We start from the raw sequence: 25,811 nt of genomic DNA, 5'->3' as shown, positions 1-25,811 counted from the left end.
TTGCATGAAAAACAGTTTCTACCACTCTTCTATCAATTTTTGGTCTATAGACTTGAAATATGATATATAGAGGATTTGGATTTGTAAAATACACGTGCGTACACTGCACAAGCACCCTTATTATTATCATAATAATAATAGTAATAATAATAAAAAAAAAACTGGTGTAGATGACATCGACTGGCACCACATTACACCAATTAGTTGTGAAGGGTTATTCTTTACTTTGCCCCCCCCTTACAAACACACCTCAAAAAAAAAAAAAAGGGCAACGCCGGGTACCCCCGCTAGCAATAAATAAAACTTTTCACTGAGTATTTTCAAATATTTTAAAGTTAGCATTTTTCACGGCAGTTTTTTTTTTTTTTTTTTTTTTTTTTACGATCGGTGAATTTTCAATATTTTAGCACCAGGCGTAATTTATTTCTTTGAAATATATTTAAAACTTCAATTTTTTGTTTTTTATAACATTATAACTGTAAATAATTTACATGACGGGTTTGTTTTACTATACACATAGATTCGAAACAGTTGTCAAAAAACAAATATATAACAAATAAATGTTATCAAAGGCAAGATAAGTTACTTTTCTACCAGACATGCAAACATTTTTCTTTTTAAAATATATCGATAAACATTGTATGATTTTTGAAGCGATTACACGTTTTAAAGTGAGTAAAACCACTAAAAAAACCTTTCCAGATAGGTAGAAGAGTAACTATCTTGCCTTTGATAACATTTATTTGTTATATATTTGTTTTTTGACAACTTTTTCGAATCTATGTGTACCGTAATACAAACCCAAAATTTAATTTAGCTTGAAAATAATATTTAAAATACACGTGCATACACTGCACAAGCACCCTTATTATTATCATAATAATAATAGTAATGATAATAAAAAAAACTGGTGTAGATGACATCGACTGGCGCCACATCATACCAACTAGTTGTGAAGGGTCAGGGAGGATGGAAAGACCGAGGTGGGAGAATACTAACCAAATCTCCACTGGAAGTGTGTAGTTCAAATCTGGTACCTTGAGGAGGCATTTTGTCACCCAAACCCCAGGAAACACCAATGGCCGATGCCAACGAGAAATCAGTGACAACGGCTGTTGCAATAACATGCAATCATCTGCACAAGTCCTCAGGAGAAATCTGGAGAGACTTGTTGTCACTTGGTCTCCAGGGAACACCATAAGTTACTGCCAGTGAGCGATCACTGATGATGACTTGTGAGACAACTAATACGCTACACATTTTGATGAAAAACATGGGAAAAAATGGACATAGAAGAACAGAAAACCAAAACTTTAAATATAATTTTTGTATTTAAAGTAATAGTTATTTAAATATTTCAACATATAATCTTGTGGGCAAAATCCAGCTTCCTAATAAGGGGCACTCTGGATAGGAACAAAAATAATCTCAGTCATGAAAGATTTCTCCTCCACCGACCGAGGACAGAAAAGGTAAAGTGTAGTATCAAAACAGATACACTGATGTTGTTCCGAAGGCCAAAAAATATTTGTGTTTAATGTTTCTTTAATTGTTTGTTCCCTAAATTCATAATTCAGTTTTATCAGTATTAAATTGTATATTGCTTTAAAATTACTTAATTTTACATAGATAATGTTTATATTTTATATTGAATAAAGTTCAGTTTAAGTAGTAATCGAACTGTGTTCCTTTTTCTTTTTAAAAATGTTTTATTGCTCTTTTTCAAATGGCCCTCATATAGTACTGACAGTCTGACAAATCTTACCTACATTGCCTGCAGACATTTTTCAGTTAACAGGCCTTCTTCTTACTCTCGGTGGCCGTGGTTTAAACGACTGTTTTCAAATGTGAGGCATAATCCTTCAGCTTCAAGTTAGTGTTGAATATTCAGAATAGAAATATGGATCATTTCGTCACCTTCTCGACAACTTTTTTATTCACACCGCCACCTCTCACTGTTGTGAAGCTAATATTATCCGAATTACAAGTAAACGAACTGTTCAAATCAATAAAATAAAAATAAAAAAATGATTGTTTCATAATATAGTGGTTTCTATTACAATTAATGGATAGCATCTTACGTGTCAAATTTAAAGTTTAATGATTGCGTCTAACATATGGCTATATATATATATATATATATATATATATATATATATATATATATATATTTATATATATATATATATAGCCATAATTATTCATTTTATCTATAGACCCGTGTTTCATGCTTACACAATCAGGGTAACAATCTCTGCCAATCATAAGATTCGAACCCAGCCATGAAACCACCTTTTGCTCCATTTGCCGAACCTTAACGCCAGTTCTTCCTTCATATTTTGGTTTGGTTTGATTTGTTTTATGGCACTGCAATATCATTAATGCTGAATAAAGTTATCCAATATAGTTCTATAGGTAAGATAATAATTTTATATTGCTAGAATACATTATGCTTATACCAAACTAACCGAGCAGCAACACATTTTGCCAACAATTATATTAAGGTGAACGCACTTTTTACATACTTAATAATTCAACACCCGAAAACTTTAAACTAAAATATTCTATGGGTCGTGCACGCCTTTAATTGAATGTTGATATGTACCAACAGGAATTATTAGCGAAAAACAATGCTACATTAGGAAACCAACCACATAATTAACCCCAAATGATAACTTAACACTCTAATCACGGAACTATATGAACTGAACACTCCACAAAGATAAATAAATATATGCTATTTACATGTCGCTAGTCTAAAGATCCAAACCCTAGAACAAAACATATTATAGTATTAGCAAAAGAATTAACTACCGGAATAAAAAATATAAAATGACAACTATCAAAAATAAGTTTATATATATATACATATAAATACTTTTGCCACAGTAATTACCCCTAACATCACTGTATAGGGAAAATATAACTACCAATACACCGTATTTCATTTTATTTATTTATTTAATATTAATAGTCCCATATATCCATTTAAAATAACTACTAACCCGACCATAAGGGCATACATCTTATATAAACGTATAAGTTAGATAAATAAGGACTGAAAAACTAAAAACAAATCGAATAGCGCAGAATAAAAAAGTAAATTAATAAATAAATAATAATAAAAAAACACTTGTCAATAGGAAGTCACCAGTAGTAAAGAAAGGACAACCATAAAAACAACCTAGCATATAGGTAGTAGCGATGAAAGGAATATAAAAGTACTTTCGATCAAAGCAAGAAAAGTAGCTGCCACACTAATCAAATTCTAACACTTCCAAACTGTCAACAGCTTAATTGCATGAAACCGCACTTCCCTCCTCCCTACTCTGAGAACTAGAAAATAAAACTAATGAATAAAAACAGAGATAAAGAAATAAATTAATGAATAAAAATAACATTTGTCAAAAGGAAATTAAAGTCACCACCAATAAAAGATATACAACCATAAACACAACACAAGATGTGGTAAATTTTAAATCAATAAATAACGGCCAAACTGAAAGACTCACCTAACACCCCCTTACTAATGACAGCTTAAACACTGGGAAACAGCATTCCCCCTTCCTCGCACCACACCTCAAAAAAAAAAAAAAAAAAAAAAAAACTAAACCCCAACTTCCCCAGAATGTAGATTGCACCCAAATATCTTATAAAACCCACCAATGTAATCTTGGCACCCGTTTCAATTCCGATTCTTTTTTTCGTCTGATGAAATGTTATCCCTGAATTGGGACTCCACTGAAACATGTATGCACATATGTATATAAATAATTAAAATAGAGAAAAAAAAATCAAGAGTTCATCGTGAGAAGATCAACATTAGTAGAGTTTAGTACTAGTATATAAATTATTGTTATATGATCACAAGAACATTAAAACCTTAAACAGAACAGAATTAAGATATCTCTAGAACAAATGAGTTGATATCTTATCAAAGAGAATTATATTCTGATGATTGATGCTGTGAAATTGTAGAAGTCTAAAGCTGGGTACATTAACTCTATCTTTTAAGATATCAAGCTTTTTGTTCAAAACCATCTTAATTAAGTTCTCAGTGTTTCAAATGACATCAGTTGATTGATGGTATATATATATATATATATATAATCAGAGAATGTGAGTTTATGCGCACACATGTATACTTACACATACATTTTAACATATTTTTATATACCTACAAGATGCCTTCAATAAGTTGACAGAGTTTTTGTACAGGCATTTAAAATTGTCGTAGACTCTTAAAAATTCAGTATGTTATTGCTATACATATTATGAAATAGCTGGCCAATCTTTATTATTGCAGGTTCAAATGGATAGCTACAGCAGGAATTGGAATACACCCTACTAAAGCCTCATTCTTACAGCTGGTGAATTTCTAAAATGCAATTTAGACACTTTAGAAGAATGATATGCAAAAAAATTCGGTTTGAAACTTGGAAAAATGTCACAGAAACGTATGGAATGTTTCAGACAGCTTTTAGACCATTTTGCATGAATTGAGCATCAGCTTTTGAGTGGCATAAGAGATTCAAGGAAGGCAGAGAGTCTGTGAGGGATGATGATAAGTTTGGGAGGAGTAAGGAAGTCAGAACACCAAAGTTGATTGGTCAAATTAAGACTTTCATGGATAACAACCATCGTGTGTCTATAGAAACAATAAGTGCACAGTTTGATGTCGGTGTAGGAACTGTACACACAATTATTTGCGAGGAACTGAAGATGCGGAAGATTTGCATGAACTTTGTCCCAAGGGTGCTCAGAGAAGATTAGAAAAAACAACATTGCCGTGATAGCAGGTAGATGGTCGAGCTGATCAATTTAGATCATACAGTTCTTGATGCTCTGGTAACCTGCGATGAAAGCTGGATCTACTGATGAGACCAAGAGACAGAGTTCAAATGGAAGCATGTTGGCTCTTCTAGACAAGTTTTTTTAACAGCATAGGCATGATCTACATGCACTGGGTCAACAGTCAACAAGAAATACTATGCTTAGGTTTTAAGGGAGTTCAGGAAGAGATTCCACCGGAAGAAGCCAGGACTTTTGAAATCCGGTACGTGGCATTTCCACCAGTACAATGCACTAGTCCACAATTCCATCCTTGTTACAATTTGACTAAGATGAGCATCAAGACAATTCCTCACCCTCCCTATAGTGCAAACCTTGTTCCTTGCGACTTTTGGTCATTCCCTAAGCTCAAGGAAAACCTTAGAGGCTGTCATTGAGACAATTAAGATGATGAAAGAGGATGTGATGAGGGTCATTGACACACTCACACAAGAGGACTTCCATAGAGCCTTCCAGAAGTTTTTGGAACAGTACAAGTGCATTGCAGCCGGAGGAGATTACTTCAAAGGAGACTAGAGTTCAAGAAAAGTGCCCATGCAAAAAAAAAAAAGTCTGGAAACTTATTTAAGGCACTTCGTACATACATGTTATCACATTGCTGTTTTAATTAATAAGAAAATGTGCCCATTTTTATTTTATGAAAGGTTCAACATTCTCGCCATCTACTTTTAGTCTGTTGCTTATCAACAGACTAAAATGTTACAATTATATGCATTAGTATTGAATTAATAGTCAATGCTGACTAGTTGAACGCAAGCTAAAGAAATTAAGATAGAAGCCAGAAAGTTGGTTTATAAACAGGCTGAGACACTCCACTAAGCTTAAATAGGCAATTCCATCCCCTGGGTTCTGATTGGTTGCTAGCCTATGAGTGGATAATCTAATATATAAATTTTGCTTCATACTGTTATTTCCTATTAACCATAGCCATTATGCCGGTAAGTGTCAATTTTTACAATTAACAAGGATAATGTTGCCAAGTGTGTGAACCTTTGGTCAAAATACTCATTGTTTGAACACAAACGTGTTGAAATGTGTTGTTGGGCCCAACTCTCTTCCTGATCTACATCAATGATCTCCCAAAACACATACTTAAATCATTCGTTGATATCTATGCTGATGACACGACCATCTATGGCAACACATCAAAGGCCATAAATGACAAAGTTCTCTCCATTTCTCTCTCCTCTAATCTTGAGCGTGTGGTACAGTGGGAGAAGAGGTGGCTGGTTACTTTTAATGTATCTAAAACCAAACTCCTATCTTTACATCATCAACACTCTGATCCCCATCTGGCATCAGTTGAAATGGATGGCTCTCGTCTTGGGGAGGTTCCATATTTTGACAAGCTTCTGGATTTGACCTTTACTCCTGATCTGAAATGGAACACGTACATCAAGTCTGTTGCCCAGGTCGCTGGGAAAATGGTGGGATCCTTCTACCGCTCCAGAAGATACTGATGCAATTCTCTATCTGTATAAAAGCCAAGTAAGTCCAAGGATGAAGTATTGCTGCCACATCTGGGCTGGAGCTGCTAAAAACAGCCTATCCTGCCTTGACAGAGTACAAAATAGACTTCATGGTTCAGTGGGGGATACCCTTTTCTCTTCCCTGCAACCTCTCTCCCACAGAAGAGATGTTGCGAGCCTGTCTTTGTTTTATCGTTATTTCCATGGCAAGTGCTCGTCTGAGCTCCAATCTCTGGTCCCCCCTCCCTCGCCAATCTTTCACAAAAAACACCCGTCTAGCTGAATCCACTGTCAGTAACTTTCCCCACTATTTATTTGTGCCTAAATCAAAGCGTAGATTCCATGAACAAAGCTTCTTTCTTAGAAGTGCACGCCTGTGGAACTCTCTTCCGTTTGCCTGTTTCCCACCTGACTACAACTTGGATGTCTTCAAATCCAACATAAACAAATTCCTGATGAATCGCCTCCTTAAGTAAGACACTTTATCAAATCTCCAATACTAACGATTATTATGATATTATCCCATTGATTATTGTACACGCAATAATCCTTATCCCCGAGTGGCTTCCGGGCCTTGATAAGTGGTGACCGCCCCCCCCCCCCATGTAAAAAAAAAAAAAAGTATATGGGCACTTTTCTTCACTTTGGAAAGTAAAAGAAGTACAAGAACATTTTAGCCAAATCATATTACTTATTTTGTAGCCTCTTAATAGTATGCAAACAAAAATGTTCCTGAACTTTGAATAATTCTTAACCATTGAATGGATAGATCTAGTATATAATTTAATTAATTGAGAATAACAGGAAATGAAACTAAGGAAATGTTAGCAGAGTTCAGTTTGATATTGAAAGTTTAAAATTACTGAAAACATATGACATCAAATAACTCAAAAATCAGAGAGAGAGATAAAGAAAAAGAGTTTATTCGGAAACATGCATGGGTGTCAGATATGTAATGACATAGGCTGACAAGATATAACATATTAGTCATTTTGATCACTCCCTTTCTCTCCCTCTTTTTCCACCTCCAACTGGTCAGTGATTTAGAATGAAGATGATGTTGAATAAATGGTTCACTATCTTCTACCAGTCTTGTGTCGATTTAATCTTTTTGAAAGTATGAATGAGATGCTTTAATTACAGGACAGCATTCCCCCAGTTTGGTGGAGGTATGTACGACCAGCAATCAGGGTATCAATGACCATTGTAAATTTTAGTGTTTTTGTAATGATTATGGCAATTTGGTGGACACATGTATAAAAAGGTTAAAAATGCAACACAATTAAATATTGGTCAGATTCCCTATTTTCATAACTTGTAGTCACAATTTCTTATTAATTCAATTTTATTTTAATAGTTATAATTATAAACTAATGAAAATAAACGGAGGTTTAGGTAGACTAAGAGTTAAGAATAGAATAATCAAAGAATCATGTTTCACTCAGGGTTGTGGAGTCAGAAGGAATCGGTCATACTTGGAAGAATTATAGGAATCAAAGTCTGATTTTCTAATATTTAAAGAATCAACAGATAGTCTAAATTAGGAGTCAAAATTTTGCAACCCTAGGAACCAGAGATTGATTTTATATTGTTATTTACTGTTTATTTATTATTTTTTTTCATTTACTAATGAGTCTCCATTCACTAAGATCCAAACGTCACTAGAGAACAAACACTTTGAGGATTGCAGACTATGGTTGGATCTGGGCTGAAATAGATAACTTAGTAGGACAGTTCGACACGGATTTGTTAATATTGGACTTGAAGATGACTATGTGGTAGTCAACTTGGAAGTAGCCCTGTAGTATTGCATTCCACAGCCGGACAATTCTTGAAAAGAAACTTTGTTTATGGAAGTTCTGTTTAGTTTTAGGTACAAAAAGAAAGCAATTTTTTTTTTTACATTTTTGTAGTTAGACATGTTTTTGCTGTGAATATTTCACTGGGAGTTACCAGAGATTGGAGCTTGGTTAAGAACCTATCATCAAAAGAGTAAAGAAAGACTAACAATCTCTTTTCTTAGTATAGTTTGTTAGTATAGTTTGTGTTCACTTTGTCGACTTTGTTTCAGGAAAAGCATGAATTCACTTGCATGAAACTGATTTCATTGGTAGAACAATAGCTCTTGATATACCAAAGGCCTTTGATAGGTTTTGGCACAAAGCTTTACTTCACAAACTTGCTAATTATGGAATATTTCAAAATGTCTTCTTAACCATGAACTCTTTTCTCTCTAATAGGTTTACAAAAGTAGTTGTTGATGGTTAGAAGTCTGAAGCACATTGTATCAAAACTAGCGTGTCTGAAGGATTCATTCTGGACCCAACTCGCTTCCTGATATTCATCAATGATCTCCACAACCATATTCCAAGATCATTTGTTGATGTCTTGCAGATGATACAACCATCTATGAGAACACTTCATAAAGCATAAATGACCATTCCAATTATAATACGAGCAACTGGACTCATGAAAAAGAATTTTAAAAAAGTACCTAGCAAATATACCCGGTGAACCAAGTGCAAGAGAAAAAATTGCACTTAAATGGACGGTCAGGATCTTAAAAAGGTCTTTCGGCTGGAATACCTGAGTTAGCGGGTGAACTTTTGGCATCCGGTAGGATGCTCCATCCTCAGCTTGAACAAACTGATAAGAAAAATGCAAAAAAATAAATTAATAAAAATCTGATTTTCTCTCTTCCAATCTGGAGCATGTGCAATGGGGAAAATGGTTACAGGTTACTTTTAATGAATCTAAAACCAGGCTTCTCTCTCTTATCTGCCAACACTCGAATCCTTACTTTATCCTAGTTTTTTTTTTTTTTTTTTTTTTTTTACAAAGGAATCACCACTTATCAAGGCCTGGAGGCCACTCGAGGATAAGGGTTACTGAGTGTACAGTAATTAATGGGACAATATCGTTTATAATTTAAATGGATAGAGATACCATTAAGGAGGTCCCTTGCTTTTATAAGCTTTTATGGCAGATATTCATTCACTCCAGTTCTGAAGTGGAAAACTTATATTTTATTGTTAAGGTTTCTGAAAAAAATAGTTGGATCATTCTACTGCTCCTGAAAGTATCTCACTTCTGATGCAAGACTCCACCTGTATAAGAGCCAGGTATATCATAAAATAATGTACTGTTGCCACATCTGGTCAGAGTGCTCTCTCCTACCTTGACAGAGTACAAAATAGGCTTCAGAATCTGATAGATTTTCTTCTCTTTCCTGCAGCGGCTTTCCCACAGAAGAGAGGTTGCTAGTCATTCTCTACTCTACTCTTTTGATGGTAGGTTCTTGACCAAGCTCCAATCTCTAGTAACTCTCAGCAAAAACTTGTCTGGCTATAAAAATCTAAAAAAATTTCCTTTCTCCCTTTGTGTACCAAAAACTAAACCGAACTTCCATGAGCAAAGTTTCTTCCCAAGAACTGTCCGTCTGTGGAATGCAATACTACAGGGCTGCTTCCCAGTTGACTACTAGTGCACAAGTGCCATATTTTTTTATATATGATTTTAAAAAAATCCTGCATCTCATGAAAAAAAAAAAAATCGACCCAATTTAATTGGAACTCACACATTTTTGTACACACATTCCAGTTTCAAGCTGAGGTTTTCTATGCCAAGTTCAATATAAAAAATTTTTTAATAATAAAAATAACGTGTTTGCTTTTTTTTAAGGCAGCAAATGGCGTGTGTGTTGTAGACGTTTTCATGAGTAATACCCACATTACACATGGCATTCACATCTTGTGTGTATTGCTTGCGTGTGTTTCACACTGGCGAAATACATATCCAATAACATGTATGTGTGCAATTTAAATATCATTTGTCTGTGTCTGTAAAGTGTCCCTATTAACCCCCCTCCCACATGATGTCGAGTCCGGGAGGAGGGAGAGGGTAGGTTCAACCTCCCCACCAAGTGAACTTCTTGTTCGAGAAAAAAATAAAAAATAAAAATAAGAATAAAAAAATTAAATCCCGACTCAAGTAGGATTTTTTGGTTCTCTGGTAGCAGCACGGTATCAAATTGAAAGATGAATTTGGCATGTTAAAACCTACACAATCGGTCTCAAATCCACCATTTAACCTCTTTTTTTTCTTTAAGTACAGTAATTATTAATTATAATTAATTTTATTCATCTATTTATTTTAAAATTAACGAGAGTAAAAACACAAGGTACTTATGCAGAGAAGTTACTGTGCTGAAATAATAACATTATTTAGAAACCCATTGAGAGAGGAAGGTGTTGTTGCGGGGCCGTACATCCGGGGACAATTGACCCAACAAATAACAAGGTAGACAAGGGCAAAAAGTAAACAGCAAAAAGACAATGAAGAATGACAGACACAGGTTATTCGGTTAAAGACGAGTGTTCGCCTTTTATTTGCAAAGGAAGCGAAAAATCGTATGATCTGGATGCTGGTTGTCCGGAAGGTCGCATATCACCGGAGACTAAGGTCTGGAGGTCTGGAACAGGTACTCTAGACATAGCGTAGGTTAAGGTTGATCGCTGGATCTAGAATGATCGGCTGGACGTCAGGGTGATCCAGAACAAGAATGAGGTGGTCAGTGTTAAGGAACGGACGACACTGAAAGTGTAGGGGTCAGTGTTAAGGAATGGACGACACTGAGAACGCGGGGTTAGTGTTAAGGAACGGACGACACTGAGAACGTAGGGGTCAGTGTTAAGGAACGGACGACACTGAGAACGTAGGGGTCAGTGTTAAGGAACAAACTGTCGGTAGAGAGCTAGGTGCCGGCGAGTTTGTAGACCGAAGGAGCAAGGTGCATGCAAAGTCACAGGCCGGAGGAGCGAGGTGCAAGCGAGGTTACAGGTCGGAGAAGCAAAGTGCAAGCGAGGTCGCAGGAAAGCTGCAGGAGGAGCTGGAAGGCTCCAAAGGGCTGGAAGGCTGCAGGAGTGAGCTGGAGGTGCTGGGGCAAACAGGAGGCACCAAGGGCTGGAAATGTAGAAAACCGCTAGAGTGAACTGGAAGCGCTGGAGACTGAGAGTGAAGTTCGCTGCTGGTGGGTCTAAGGAGGCAAGCAGTACTGAATCGTATTAGTAGAAAAACTTATTAACCCTGATAAGGGCTGGCTGTTTAGCCCTGATAAAGGTTATTTGAACTGCTGCTGAGACGTCTGTTGCTCCTGGAAATCCTTCGGCTGGTGGATTCGGTCGACATGACTTGTAGTGTCAGTCATCGCTTCGGGAGCCTCCTCCTACTTCCTGGCCAAGTTTCCTGACTGGGCCGAAACAGGCTGTATTCATTGGTGAGGGGTGATATTAGTGGTGTCGCTCTCAATAAGACAAACAAACGACTCTAATTAATTCCAGGGCGAAATTTATGCAATCAAAAGTAGCTTGGGAGTTTGTTGATTCCATTTAAATTAATTTCGTCTAAAAAGTAAAAAGTCAATTGCCTGAATTATTGGCGTTTTGTTTGATATATTTGAATTCCGCCTGACATGCATAGCAAAGTCGATGATGAAAAGAAAGGGAAGGTGAATGTATTCACTGGACCCGGATATGTTCATATGTTTAGCTCACATTTGCCTATCGCTTCCTTTGTTTAAGGGTAGGGAAGGTGAATAGAACAGCAGGGGCGAAGAAAGAAAGAAAAATGGAGGCGGTGATTTTGAAACCGTGACAGAGTTTTGTAACTATTCTGTACTTTAATCTAACAATTTGATAAAAAAAAGTTGTAAAATTTGTATATACTACTAAAAAATGAAAAAAATAAAAATATATATAGCACGATAACTTCTCTGCATACCTCATTAAAAAAAATTTTTTTTAGATTGGGTTTATAAGTTAAATTCATTTTTCGCAGTATTTTTTTTTTTTTTTCTAGTAAAACCTGCTGTTAGATTTAAGCAGTTTCCTGAAAGGTGACATGAGGGTGCCTGGGGCAAATGCATTTGATACCTGATTAATCAGACCAAAGAAAAATCTAACTCCTGCAATATTTACTGGAGATGAGAAGTCTCTGGTGCCCTCAACCAATCTTAGAGATGGTCTATACCCAGTTAGGCTGATGTCAAAACCAGCAAACTCCACATTGTTTTTTGCAAAATAGAAGTTATCTGGGTTGAATACGATTTTCAGCACAAAGCATGATATATCTAATGGGGTGCCAAAAAGATAGTGCTATATCATCATTCCATAAAATGGAATTGCCCATACAACGGATCACATGCGGGAAGCTTTCTGTAATGGTGTCGAATCTCTTCATTATTGGATGCTTGGAAACTTAGAGGAGCTCACAAATACCGGTATCTGCCTCATTCTGTGATGAAAGTGGAAATGTCCCCAACTTTCTCAGCAAGGAGAATACTGTGATATCTGTTTCAGGCACCGAGAACAGTTTTCTCTTTTCCTGAAGGTATTGTATTGACGTGGTTGAATGGAGAAGATGTGTGGTGTGTCTCCTGTCTTGTGGCTGCATTCAAATTCTGCAGATTCACTGTTTTACGTGGACTGCTGTCTTTTTGGGAAACTGTGATCATTAGCATGTTGTTAGTGTCCCAGCTGTTTAATGCAACATCAGTGTCGACCTGGGATTAGACAGCTTCTTTCCAGTAATGCAGGGCTGAAATCAGTTTGTGAACAATTCTAGGTTGATACTTGTTCAAGAATGTAGTGGTGAGTGATTTTTCCGTTATGCCACTTTTGGTGTGTGCGTGTGTTGAACGCGCTGTTGGCAAAGTAACACTTGATCTAATTTTTTAGGCTGTCATGATAATTGGATGTAGCAGGGAATTTCCAGCTTGGCTGGTAGTAGTAGACAGAGTGATCTGTATAAGCATCCACACGGGCTAATGTACTGTCAGTTGGTTTACGGTCTACTTTTGTTGTAGCTACTTGATTCCTAAGTTGCAACGGAAAGTTGTTATTGATAATCCTCAATTTTTTATATGACCATCTGTGATATGTATAGGCCCTTAATTCTGGAGCAGCTGCAAATTATCTCTGAGCATGTCACATCACTAAGTGACAGATAGGGCTCCTATGATGGGCAGGTTGTAGCCATTTATGGCACGTAATAGATGGCTAATGTGCAATAGATGCTTGGAAGTGCACCTAAGATCATTTATTATATCCTTTTCAACTTTACTTGTTTGTGCCCCTGTATCTGCCATGGCAGCTAAGTGGGTGGTTCATGGTTTCTCATCTGTACATATCAAATGTCCAAGGCACTTGTGGACAACCATATTTAATGTCGCTTTAGTATTAATGAATGGGGTGATTCTGGTTAGCTTGGTGTGAACTGGATTGTTTGTCCAGCACCATGTGGAATTCCTCCTTCTCCCTTTAGTCATTTGGGCTGCATACTCATAGTTGATATGAAGGAGGTGTCATCATCCTGGTCATTGTTAGGGTCATCGTCCATTATGACATTAGTTAATGCTATGCTGCGGCATGTATTTGAGAAGTGATTTTCTCTTCTGCACTTGTGACATGATTTATCCCAAGTGGGGCATTGCCTGCAACCTTTTGGGTGTGCTTTGTGACCACAACTTTTACATTTGTTGTCATCCCACATCTTAGTTTTATTTTGTGGTGGAAATTTTTGCGACAATGTGGATTCGATTGGGGCAATTTGTGGGGTCTCTGTCAGTAGATACGAGAGTTAACAGGCGTTCAGTCAAGTCATTTAGAGTTGGCAGAGAATTAATCTCTGTCAAAATTTTACTTTAGTGGGAAGTGTCCCATAAGCCGACAATGATCTCAGATTTAATCACATCCTCAGAGAATAAGGTTGTACTTTGTTAGTTGCTGCAACCACATTATCTTTCGAAGGCGTAGAGCATTGCTTGTGACTTCAATCGAGAAATGAAGGATGTGATAGTTTCCCCATCACTTTATTGCTTCATCACAAAGAATTGTTGATGGTATACCTCAGGGTGAATGGATTTTACTGCAGTGGATTTAATGCATCCTAGCAGTTGTTCCTCTGTGACATCATTTAGGGCATCTGGATCAATAAAATTAAACAGCATTTTGTTAAAAGACAAACTACATGTGGACTGCAGTTCGTTACAGGTTTCTGTATAGTTGGGAGCTATGTCATCTCTTTGTAGTGAAACCATGTATTTTTTAATATAATCCATTTATTATCTGATGAATATGGTTCCATAATTAAGCACTTGGACCTCATGTGTTAGTGGTGCAACAACAGTGTAAGTGCATGTTACTTAGCAGACAATAAAAGTGCCATAAGGTATGCCATTTATTCTTGCATGGCAAGCTGTTGTTCCTGAATCTGCATCATGCACTGGGTCGATTTTGGTCGATTTCGTGTGCGTTAGGCATTTTCAGTTGGTATTGTCATTTCATGCGTTAGGCATTTTCAGTTGGTATTGTCATGTGCGTCTGCTGACTTTGCTGCACATCTTTTTCCATTCTGGACTTGGCAGGGGTTGTTTTATTCCCGTTTTATTTTATCTTATTTTTTTTTTTTTTTTAATTTATTTTAATCCCACCTATGACACCATATATAATTAAGATAGAGCACTATATGTACAGAAATGACGACAAGAGACAGATATTTAATATTAACTTATGACGTATGTGTGTACCTTTATTCATATATCAGCTATAACAGTTCTACCAATACCTGGAACAGTTGCTCCATGTAAAAATAGTGAATTCCCATCAAGGGCATAAAACTTGGGTATTGAATTGTTAGTTGAAAGTACAAAATAGTTAAAGCCCCAACTCCATGTTAAGAATGGCTTTATAAATAGTAACATTATAATTTCACCATGATACGTAAACTGCACAAGTACTTTTTGGCAGTTGTGCATTTTAACATTTTTTTATTTCCATTTTAGGAGAGTTCTATTTGTGAGAAGGGAAGAATTAGTAAAGCAGCTCTTCCCCATGTTAAGAATGGCTTTCTAAATTTGCACAAGTATTTTAAAACGTAGACGTTTTTTATTTTCTTATTTATTTATCCTTATTCATACATTTTTTTTTTTAATTCTTTATGGTGATAATGAAAGATTTAAAATCAACAAATCTATTATTTAGAATATATCGATTTTGTCGATTATTCTTTTTTTAACCTTTCATCTCCATTTTAGTAAATAAGTCCATGAAATAGAAAGTGTCCACTTGGCAAACACAATTTTTTTTTTTTAAGTTAATTTTTATATTAGTAATGTAAATTATTTAGAGGAAAAAAGTTTTGGCAAACTCTGAAACATTTTTCATATTATTTAAACAATATTTTAATTACAAAACCACTTAAACAAATCCAAGGACGTTAAATCATTTTCATAACTATCTAATTAAAGGAGCTTTCTGCCACTCGAAATCAGGTTTAGTGGTTGGATTAATGAAGGGCACCAATTGTATAGATCCCTTATCCGGTTTTGCAGTGCCAATAATGTAGACCGGGAGTCAGCAACTCATTTGACTCCATGGGCCGGATCTTGTTATTGAAGGGTCACGGGCCAAAGAAAGGCCATTAATGAAAAATCAAGGAAAATCACACATACCGACCACTGTCAATCTAAAGATTTAAAATCATAATGAAAATAAACATTAAGCAATCAGAAAAACAAAAGGAAATCTAAAATTAAAAAACACCTAACAAAAATTAGTTTTCATCAAAGAGGAGAAAAGGACATTCTTTCTATAATATATTGTGTACAGTTTAAGATTAAGAATTACCACTCTTCCTTCAGATTGTGTTACGTTCATGGGTTAGTATTAGAATGAAGACGACCCAGAACTAAGTGCGATCGCAGCTTTATTGAGCAGTCATTTTATAATAAGAGGTCCTCCTCTTTTTATAGAAGAGTTATGTAGAGAGGGATAAGGAGGGCAGTGGTGGGGGGGTTTGCTCATTTTGTTTTCTTCTTAGGTAGAAGGGGTAAGGACAGGGTTTTGAATGGCAACATGGGGGAGGGCGGATTGTTCATTAGGTTTTTGAATAATTCATCCTGAACACGTAGTCAGCTGTTGGCCGTCATTCCTTTCATAAATGCCTTCTTCAACTGACTCGTTTTCCTATGCAATCCTTTCTCTTTGCAGTATAGGTTCGTCAGGCTGTATTTAGGACTGAGGGTGAGCATCAAGTAAGTGTGTAGTTTGATGGTGTCCTGGGAAGGAGTGCTTTGATGCGGCATTTTGCACAGGAATCACCTGTTTCTGCTTTATACTTGTCTGTCTCTTGCTTCTACTTCATAGGACCTTCCAGTCATTTGTTTTCGGACTGTTGCTTCCCTCCATTCTCTAGCGTAGAAATTGGATGGCTGGACTCGAACATTGTCATTAACGTTGAGGCCTTTCAGCTCTTTCCCCGACTCATTGTGTCTAAGCCTCCTCTCCTATTTTTTCCATGCTTCATCAGTTGAGTGTGAGTAGAAGGGTTAAGTTTTAATTCAACAACTGTCACTGTATACTTTGTCTTCTACCAAAGAGTCTTTGTGCTGGGCTGGTGCTTAGTCCTTCGGTTAGCGCATTGTGTAGATTCAACAGCTCTAAGAATGGATCCTCTCCTAATACTTTGCATTTGCGAAAGAGGAGTTTGGTGATTTTTACTGCTGCTTTGGCAACATCATTTGATTGGCTGTTGCCTAGTGATATTGTTTCATGTTTAAAAACAGCCATTTCGTTGCAAATTTTCTAAATGTGACAAAAATGGAGGACCATTGTCGGATGTTAGTACTTCTGGAATACCATGGCGTGCGAAATGCGCTTTCATGCACTCAATCATATGATATGAGTGTATCCAGTTTGCCAATTTCAAAGAAATCTCGGTTCACATAGCATGTGGTATGAGTATTCTCTGTCCTTGCTGTATTAGACCATCTTGTACAGTAAGTTCATCTGTGTAATCAAAGAACAGTTTGATAGCGTTAGATAGGCCTTCTTTATCATTCAGCCGCCCTTTAGCGATTACTTCTGCCAGTGCTCACATGTTGGAGTCCTCAACTGTCTTTTGGCGAATCTCTGCAAGCCTGTGGTCTTGTATCGGTTGCATTGTCAGATGATTTACCAATATTATTTCTTCCAACTCTGGCTTGTTTGTTGGTGCTCATGACAATGTATCTGCCAATAGGATATCTTTCCCTGGCTTATATTGGAGTGTGTAGTTGTATTGCTGATCCTGTAGCAAGAGGTTTTGTAGTTGTTTTGATGCCTTTGATTGGGGATTTTTGCTGATTGAGACGAGGGGCTTGTGGTCAGTCAAAACTACCACTTCTCTTCCGTGGGTATAGTGATGAAATTTTTCTAGGCCATATATAACTGCCAGCATCTCCTTCTCAATCTGTGCATATCTTTGTTCAGCATCTGATAAGGATCTACTTGCTGATGCAACTGGATTATCAATCTGTATTAGCGCTGCTCCCAACCCATACATACATCATTCTTGAGAGTCAGTTCCTTGTGGGGATCATAGTATGTAAGGATGGGGGAGTTTGTGATTATTTCTTTTACAGTGTTAAAAGCTGCTTGTTGGGAATTTGACCATGTCCATGGAACATCTTTTTTGATCAGGTTCTGGAGGGGTTTTGTCAGTGTTGCAAGATTTGGAATAATTTCCCTATGTAGTTTGTCATGTCTAGGAATCTGTGGAAGGCTCCAATGTTTCCTGGTCCTGGCATCCGAGTGATAGTCCTCACTTTTTCTGGGTCGACTCCAACACCATCTTCTCATGAAAGTGATCGCATTTAGTCCGGTCTCTAGTTTTTCTGGGTTAAGTTTTACTTCTATTAGTTGGCATTTTTGAAGTAGTTTGTAGAGCTGCCTGTCATGTTCTTCTTGGTCTTGCCCATAAATTACCAGATCATCTACAATAATGACAAGTTCCTAAATGTTTTAAAATTATTCATTCAGCTTTCTTTGGAATATCTCTGCTGAAGTGTTCAGGCCAAATGGTAACTGATGCCAACAATATGGGCCAAAGCATGTCTGAAATGAAAGGTGGTCAGGTCACTGGATGCATCGCGCTCAACTTTTGTGAATATTTTTGCATCTCTCATGTCATGAAGGATATCCTCGAGAATCAGTATTGTATAGTGGTATAGTGCTCTCGCATAAGAGCTTTGTTGAGTCCGTGAGGATCCAGGCATATTCTCATTTTCCTATTTTTCTTTCTTGTGATGACAAGTTGGCTAACCTACAGAGTAGGTTTCTCTACTGGTTTAATTACTTCTAATTTGGTTAGTTGACTCAACTCCTTTTTCAGTTTAGAACGTATGGCTATAGGTATTCTCCGATTATACATTACAAATGGTATAGCATCTGGCTTGAGCTGGAGAGTAGCAACACCTGGCAGTTTGCAGAGTTGATCATCAAACAACACCTTATAGTTCTTGTCTATGTTGACTGCTGCGACACGGTAGAAATTCTTCTGTTTTATCTCCACAAGGCCCATTTTTATGCTCACCCGCAGGCCAAGCAGTGGTTGGCAGTCATCTTCATCTTTGAATATTACAAATTGTATTAAGTAGGTTTGTTGTGTTTTTTTTTTTTTTTTTTTTTTTTCTTCAGCATACACCAAGTCGTTTCATCAGAGATTTATTCCACATTGATAAGACCCCTTTATAGGGTTTCTGTCTCTTGGCAAACTTTTCAGGGAGAGTATTAATAGATGCTCTTGTGTCAATCTGGAAAACAACTTCTTTTTTATTCAGCAGCATAAGGCATTTGGCCTGTTTTGTCTTTGGGGGTTTTATCTCATTCACCTTGTAGATGTATTCTTCATCCTCCTCTGATGATGATGTGTCTAGTTGATGGTGGAGGTGCAGAACGCTTCTTGCTTTCATTCGTTTATGTGTTGCATCTCTGTTTTCATGTCGTTCTGCCTTTGTTGGGACACTTGGACTCGAAGTGTTCCTTCGAGTTGCATGCATGACACAGCTTGCCATGGGCTGGCTATCTGCTGCGTTTTGGCATGTGTGTGTGTGTGTGTGTAGCCAAAAAATAGGCATTCTCTTTTGGAGATTGGTTTCACGTACCTTCATCACCTGGGCTGTATCTAGTCCTATTCCTTGACTGTAGGTTGAGGCCATTTCAGCTTCTCTGCATATGTCTACACTCTTCTGTAGACTAAGGTTCTGTATTTTTAGCAAATCCTGCTTGGTTACTTGGTCACGGACACCTCCTACAATGTGGACCTGCAGAAATTGCACATCTTTGACAGTACTCTTAGATCATTGTAGAACTTGTGAAAGACCTCTCTCTCTCGACGTTTCCTCTGACAGAACGCAAATCTCTCATAAAATTTGAAAATTCCAACAGAATACTCCTCTAGTACTTGTAATATGTCCTCCACAATACACTCAGTCTCCCGGGTGTCAAATTGCATGCCCTGATATATTTTCATGGCATCATTGCCCAGGCAATTCTCAAGTATAGCAACTGGAATTTCTTGTGGTTTATGTTCCAGACCTGCCAATAACGAATAGTTGGACAATTGTTTATGCAATATTTTCTTGGAGTCTGCATTATTCCTACTAAATATGAGTCGTTCTGGGGCCTTGATCTCTAAGCTGGACATATCACCGGTCAAGGAGACAGCATTAGTTACAGTAGTCATATTCTCTTTGGCAGAAATTGCCATGAGATAGACATGTTCTCTTTTGGAAATTAATGCAGAGATGAAAAAAAAAAAAAAGGTTTAGGCAAGAATCACTTGCGACAGCAACTTGATAACAATAACAATGATAATATTAATAAACTGTATAGATCAGCAGGAACCATGAGGTGAGGTGAGGGTATGCCATTAGTATATCCACGTGGGAGTGACAGAGTAATAAAAAAAAAACATAACAGAAGTTAAAACTGAAAGGAATACAGTTTACACGTTATGGTGAAAGTGCACTGGGAGACCACCCGAAGAGAAGTTGATTACAGGGAGGTTGAAAATAAGAAAATGCTTTTTGGAATAAACACCTGTAACCTCCCCATGTTAAGAACAGCTTTCGGAATAAACACCCTTGCAGATTGGACAAGCAGTGCACATTGACTGTCTTAGAGTGGCTCCCCACTCCCCAGTGCACTTTCACTTTGATGATCTGTCATTCTTCTTGGATGGTCCGAATTCTGTAAATGTGTTGCCACCATGTTATGTTCATGGGTTAGTATCAAAATGAAGACGACACAGAGATATGTGCGATCACAGCTTTCTTTATTGAGCGGCCATTTTACAATAAGAAGTCCTCCTCTTTTTGTAGGAGAGGACTAGGGAGAGGAGTGGTGGAGGCTTGGTTATACGTAACAGATTGGTCCTAAAGTCAACTCATTACAGTACACTCTGCGGACTGAATAGTGTTATAATGAGGAGTTGTGAGTCGGACAAAGGCTAATAATGAAAAAATTAAAGAAAATTACATGTGAAGACGAAAAGACGACCACTGTCAATTTAAATATTTAAAATCATAATGAAAACAAAGATTGAGAAATCAGAAAAACAAAAGGAAATCTGAAATTGAAAAAAAAACATAATAAAAACAAGTTTAATTTGAGGAACGACCAATACTTCAAAGTGAAACAACATTGATATCTTTTTGAAGCTGTCTCCGCCTAATATCTGTTGTCGGCCGCGGCCGGTTGGTCGAAACGTCTCTCAGTTTTCGTTTATGTTATTTTTTTTTATTTTTTTACTGCAGAAATGGAAGTGGTTGAGTTTTGATCGTGTTTTTGCGGTCATAGTATTTAAATTCGGTTGGATGAATCAGAGGACGATAACAGCGGTTTTTTTGTTCAATTCGAAAGCCTTGTCTTTCATGTTAAAAAAAATAGAGTCGGCGCTTAATAATGAAAAAATATTCAGTCACTGGTCATCAGGCTCGCGAGCCGGAGGTTGCCGACTCTTGATATAGACTTTTATAAGATCTTTAATTAAAAAAAAAAAAAAAAAAATAACAACTTTAATTATCTCCCTTCCTTAGCTAGATTCGCTCTAGATTGGTTTATATAGATGGCGACTATATGTTTTCTGGCATTTTTTTTTTCAGGGTTTTAATTTTATTTTTTTAATTAGTTAAAATTAAGTTCTGCTCGTTTTTGTTTACATTCTCCGTCAGCTGCTTTTCCATTGTGAGCACAACTATCAGCTGACGAAGGATCTAAAAAAAAAAAAAAAAAAAAAAAGACGGACGAACCTTTTAATTTTTACTACAACATGGTTTGGATAAAAACGATAAGTTATTTAGAAATAATTCCGAAATTCATTCCACTCTGATTTCTATGACAAAAAATGGGAACCAACCAATAAAGATATTTAAAACCTACACATACTTGGCCTTTGGGTCAAAGTGTAGTATCTGTTCTTCAGATGCTACACTTCAATTTCTTGTTCTCTGTTAGTGGAGGAGAAATCCTTCACGACGAAGACAATTTTAATTTTTTGTTCTTTTTCTCCACATTTAAACACGACCCTGGTGTCTAACTCTTTCCCGTGGGAAGGCATTGTACCTATTTACTATGCCTCCCCACGGGACAGAGTTAGACACCAGGGTCGTTTTTTAACGTGGAGAAAAGGTACAAAAATAAAAATTGTCTCAGTCGTGAAGGATTTCTCCTCCACCGAAAGAGAACAAGAAATGGAAGTGCAGCACTGCAGCATCTGAAGATCAGATACTACACTTTGATCTTGACCAAAAGGCCAAGCAATAAAGATATTTAAAACAACGGTGTCGGTGTTTATGCAGAGAAGGTACCGTGCTTTTTTTTTTTTTTTTTTTTTACGGTATTTTTTGTTTGTTAAATTGTTAGGTGAAAGTACAAAATAGTTACAAACTAACCCCCCCCCCCCAATGTTAAGAATAGGTTTCTAAATAATAACGTCATTATTTCAGCACGGTACCTTTTCTGCATAAGTTCCAAAACAATTTTTTTTTTTTTTTTTTTTTTTTAAGATTATACTTACCCTTATTTTACGTTCTTTAATCCTTAACTTCATTCCACCGGTGTAGTAGTCCTTGCTTAGGTCGTGTTATTCTTTTCAGTTTTAATTTGAAACACGTGGTTTTATATTTGTAATGTTTTAAGGCCACATTGAAATGCGAATAGCACTAAGGCTTCGGTGCTGTTGTGTCTAAAATAAAACTTAAGGCAATAAATAAATTCTTTGTCGTCTTTTTCGGAAATTTGTTCATATAAAAAGAAATTTTAAAATGTAAAATCAGGTAATACACATCAATGAATATTGAAAGGCAATAGGTGTCCGTGTTTTTTTAAATTTGAGTGAAAAAAATAATTGAATTTGCAAGGCCACACGATTGAAAGAGGGATTTTTTTTTCTTAATATTAAAGTTTTAAAAAGCTTCAGAATTTAAAAAATATCACACAGAAATGGTATGTTTTTCGTAACATTCAATAAGGCATTTAATTTCATGGGGTTGGTTTATCATTCCCATGTCTCTCGGATGTGGGATAAGAAAAAAAAAAAAAAAAAGAATTAAATCAATGGTTTTCAAAATAAATGTTTGAGTTTATTTTTCTTTCTTCTTTTATAAGCTATTTGACAATTAAAAAGGGCTTCGGTAATGTAAATAATTTTTTTTTTTTTAATACGTAAATATACAAAATAAATTTTGAAATAAAAATAATTGAGAACTGCACTCTGCAGTGTAGCAGGAGTAGCAATACTAATATAGTAGTACTAATATATCGTATCAGCTGTTTTTGTATACTGCTACTATTACGAATCGGTTTTTAATATTGATTAAAAAAGAAATTGACTTGGGAAATAAATATATTTTTTAAAAGTGAATTTATTTTTTCTGCATTTTAGTTAGTTTTTTTGTGTGTGTGTCAGGTCGCTGTTTAGTAGAGCTTTTTTGTTTGTTAGACAGAAAATAAGTGGAAGAGGGGGCAGTAATTAAATTGTACTTATTAATAACAAAAATAAGTCACTCAGTCGTTCAAATCAAGTCAGAAAGAAAATAGTAAACATTCTGTAATTCATTTGTTTTTGTTGCGTGTTCTTTTCTTTTTTTTCTTGTCATTTACCCATGTCGCTTTTTTTTTTTTCCTTTCTTTCTTTCCAAACGGGTGAGAATAAGAACGACTCACATAAGAGGACTGAGTGAGTGACTGACTTTGCACCGTAAGTCGGAAGTGACGTAACCGGTGTACAGGGTAATATTAACCCTTCCTTTTGTTCTCAACTTTCAATCTGGGATCAAAGTGTAGTATATGTCATCGGTCAATAGAAAGAGAGAGATCCTTTTGAACTGAAACAATTCTTATTTTTGTCCCAATCTAGAGTGCCCTTTTGAGGGAGCTTGATTTTTCCCATATAAAAAAATCGACTTTGTGTCTAACTCAGTCCTCGTTGGGGGGGGGGGGAGTAAATAAAGACACAGATCGCTTTAATGTAGGGCGATTCCAGCCCCCCCCTCACCTACACACACACTAAAAAAAAGGTGTCATTCTGAATTGGTACAAATGCGTTAGTATTCTTCAGAGTAGGCCACGGATAACAGACCAGTACCTGAAGAAGGAGGTCATACCTGGGAGAATATACGTCTGAAACTAAACAACATAATACTTGAATCAGAATGAAGTATGATTGTGTCCAGTTCCAGGCATTAGCTCCTTATTTGGAAGAGGAGGACGGAACGTTTTTTGCCTAAGGCATCCTTAGAGGAGATAAGCCTATGAGTCCGGTCAGGACAAATTTTGCACCAATCCAGTTCCCCCTATTTAGTGGAACTGGATTAGCCATAATAAACTGACGTCATGTCTTGCTTTGCTGCAGATAATATTTACTCCGTTCTGATGTAAGCTCGACAAACACAAAGAGTAAAGTATGTTTACAATAACGTAAAAAGACAAACACTTCTAGCAACCACATAGCTCCATTTTATTTAATCATTTTAATTTATTCATTTTGACGTAATGAATGTAGAATATGTATGGCAGTGTCTCAAGATATTTTTAGTGGTGAAAAATCAATAGGATTGATACATTGTTTGAGTCAGGTTTGGTTCGCTTAGAATCAGAATTGATCTGCTTTCTTACCTGTTATTAATATCGTGTAAATTTGGACGATCTGCTAGGCATGGACTAGGGTAGAACTGGACTTGTCTGATGAAGTGGATATGTGGCAGTGATGAACAAAAATAGGATTAGGATGATGTGGTGACCACAGGATGTGACGAGCATGGGCGGAAGCACTCAAGAATGGTGTGTCAAGGTCTTAGTCGGGCCTACCTACAGCGAAAATGAGTTTGTCCAAGCACCATAAAAAATGAGAAACTGCCGAGGTTGCTATGGTACTGGGTCGTTTCAATGGAGTTGTTTGGGATCGTGTCAGGTCGTTTTGATGGAGTTATTCCGGATCATGTCGGGTCATGTGGATGGAATGGTTTGGGACCATGCCAGATCATTCAGATGGACTGTGTCGAGTTGTGTCAATGGAAGAATTTGGTACTGTGTTGGGTTGTATCAACGGTATTTTCCATGTTGAGTTATGCAGATGGAAACATTCGGTTTATATTTATTGTCCAGTCGTCTTGACAGTTGTTGCAGTCATACTACGGCGTGTGATAACAAATATTTTTTCTCCATCTCTCTTCCCTTATGAAGCCACATTGAGTACCAAAATTACGAGGAGCATCTAATCATATTCAAACTATCTCCCTTTCTCAGTACTAAGACTTATACTTGAGTCTTTGGAACATAAAACCAAGTAGTTGGACTCGGGCATCATCAAGGCATCATCAAGGCATCAACAAATCTCTACACACCACTGGCGTGTAGACACTCAGCTGCACTAAAACCAAGAGCTGTCAAAGAAATAATAAGTTTTGTGGAAGCAAACAGCCATCTATAATGGAAATCTCACCTTTCTGTTTAAATGTATATATGTATGTATGCCTAAAACTTTCGACAGAGGCAATGGATTTTAACGAGATCAGTATCATTTTGAAACTCGGCGTCTCGGACGATAAGTATCGAAAAATTGGTAAAAAACATTAATTCCTTCACCTTCAACTGTGCAGTTTTGTACAAGGACGGGGCGATTTTTTGCGAGCCATTTTTGCAAGTCATTATATTGGTTGGATTGACTTTGCCTAATTTTAACATTCTGAACTTCTGGTCGCGACATGAAGTAGAGGTAAGACGTCAGATTTTCTTTCATTTTCTTTTCCACTTTTGCGTCACAGGTTCGAACCTGCCTGCCTACTACTACTTTTTTTTTTTTTTTCTTGCTCAACACACACCTTCAAACACTCGGGCAATGCCGAGCACCCAGGCTAGTTTATACTGTAGAAGAATAGAAAGTGAACCTTAGATTTACTTTCAGTAATCTCATAATTCTCATTCCCCTTGATTTTGCTCTTTTGTCCTTTTTTCCCCATAAGCAATGTTTCTGACAAAGGGGAAAGAATTGCTGTTTTCTGGGTATGCTGTTGTTTTGAGTTGTTGTATCTGGAGATTTTCAGCCTTCTATTAGTATTCATTATCATTTAGTAGTCAATTTATCTGTATTGGCCCTTGGTCTGAAAAGGTTTGG

General features: G+C 36.7%; 1 long non-coding RNA gene across 2 annotated transcripts in view; it reads right to left on the bottom strand.

The window, feature by feature from the left end:
- LOC145297561 (uncharacterized) overlaps nt 1-23,393 on the bottom strand; it is a 259,038-nt gene extending 235,645 nt beyond the window's left edge. Inside the window, exon 1 of one of the 2 annotated variants that reach the window (XR_013870270.1) lies at nt 22,215-23,393. This is a non-coding gene — a long non-coding RNA (uncharacterized LOC145297561). The remainder of the gene's footprint in view (nt 1-22,214) is intronic. The other variant, XR_013870271.1, reaches the window with a different exon arrangement.
- Between the last annotated feature and the right edge of the window lie 2,418 nt (nt 23,394-25,811).

Source organism: Euprymna scolopes, chromosome 18 (assembly GCF_053919585.1).
Source record: "Euprymna scolopes isolate OS-2025 chromosome 18, ASM5391958v1, whole genome shotgun sequence".
In the NCBI taxonomy this organism is placed as follows: Eukaryota; Metazoa; Mollusca; class Cephalopoda; order Sepiida; family Sepiolidae; genus Euprymna; species Euprymna scolopes.
This window is presented reverse-complemented; position numbering and strand designations above follow the sequence as displayed.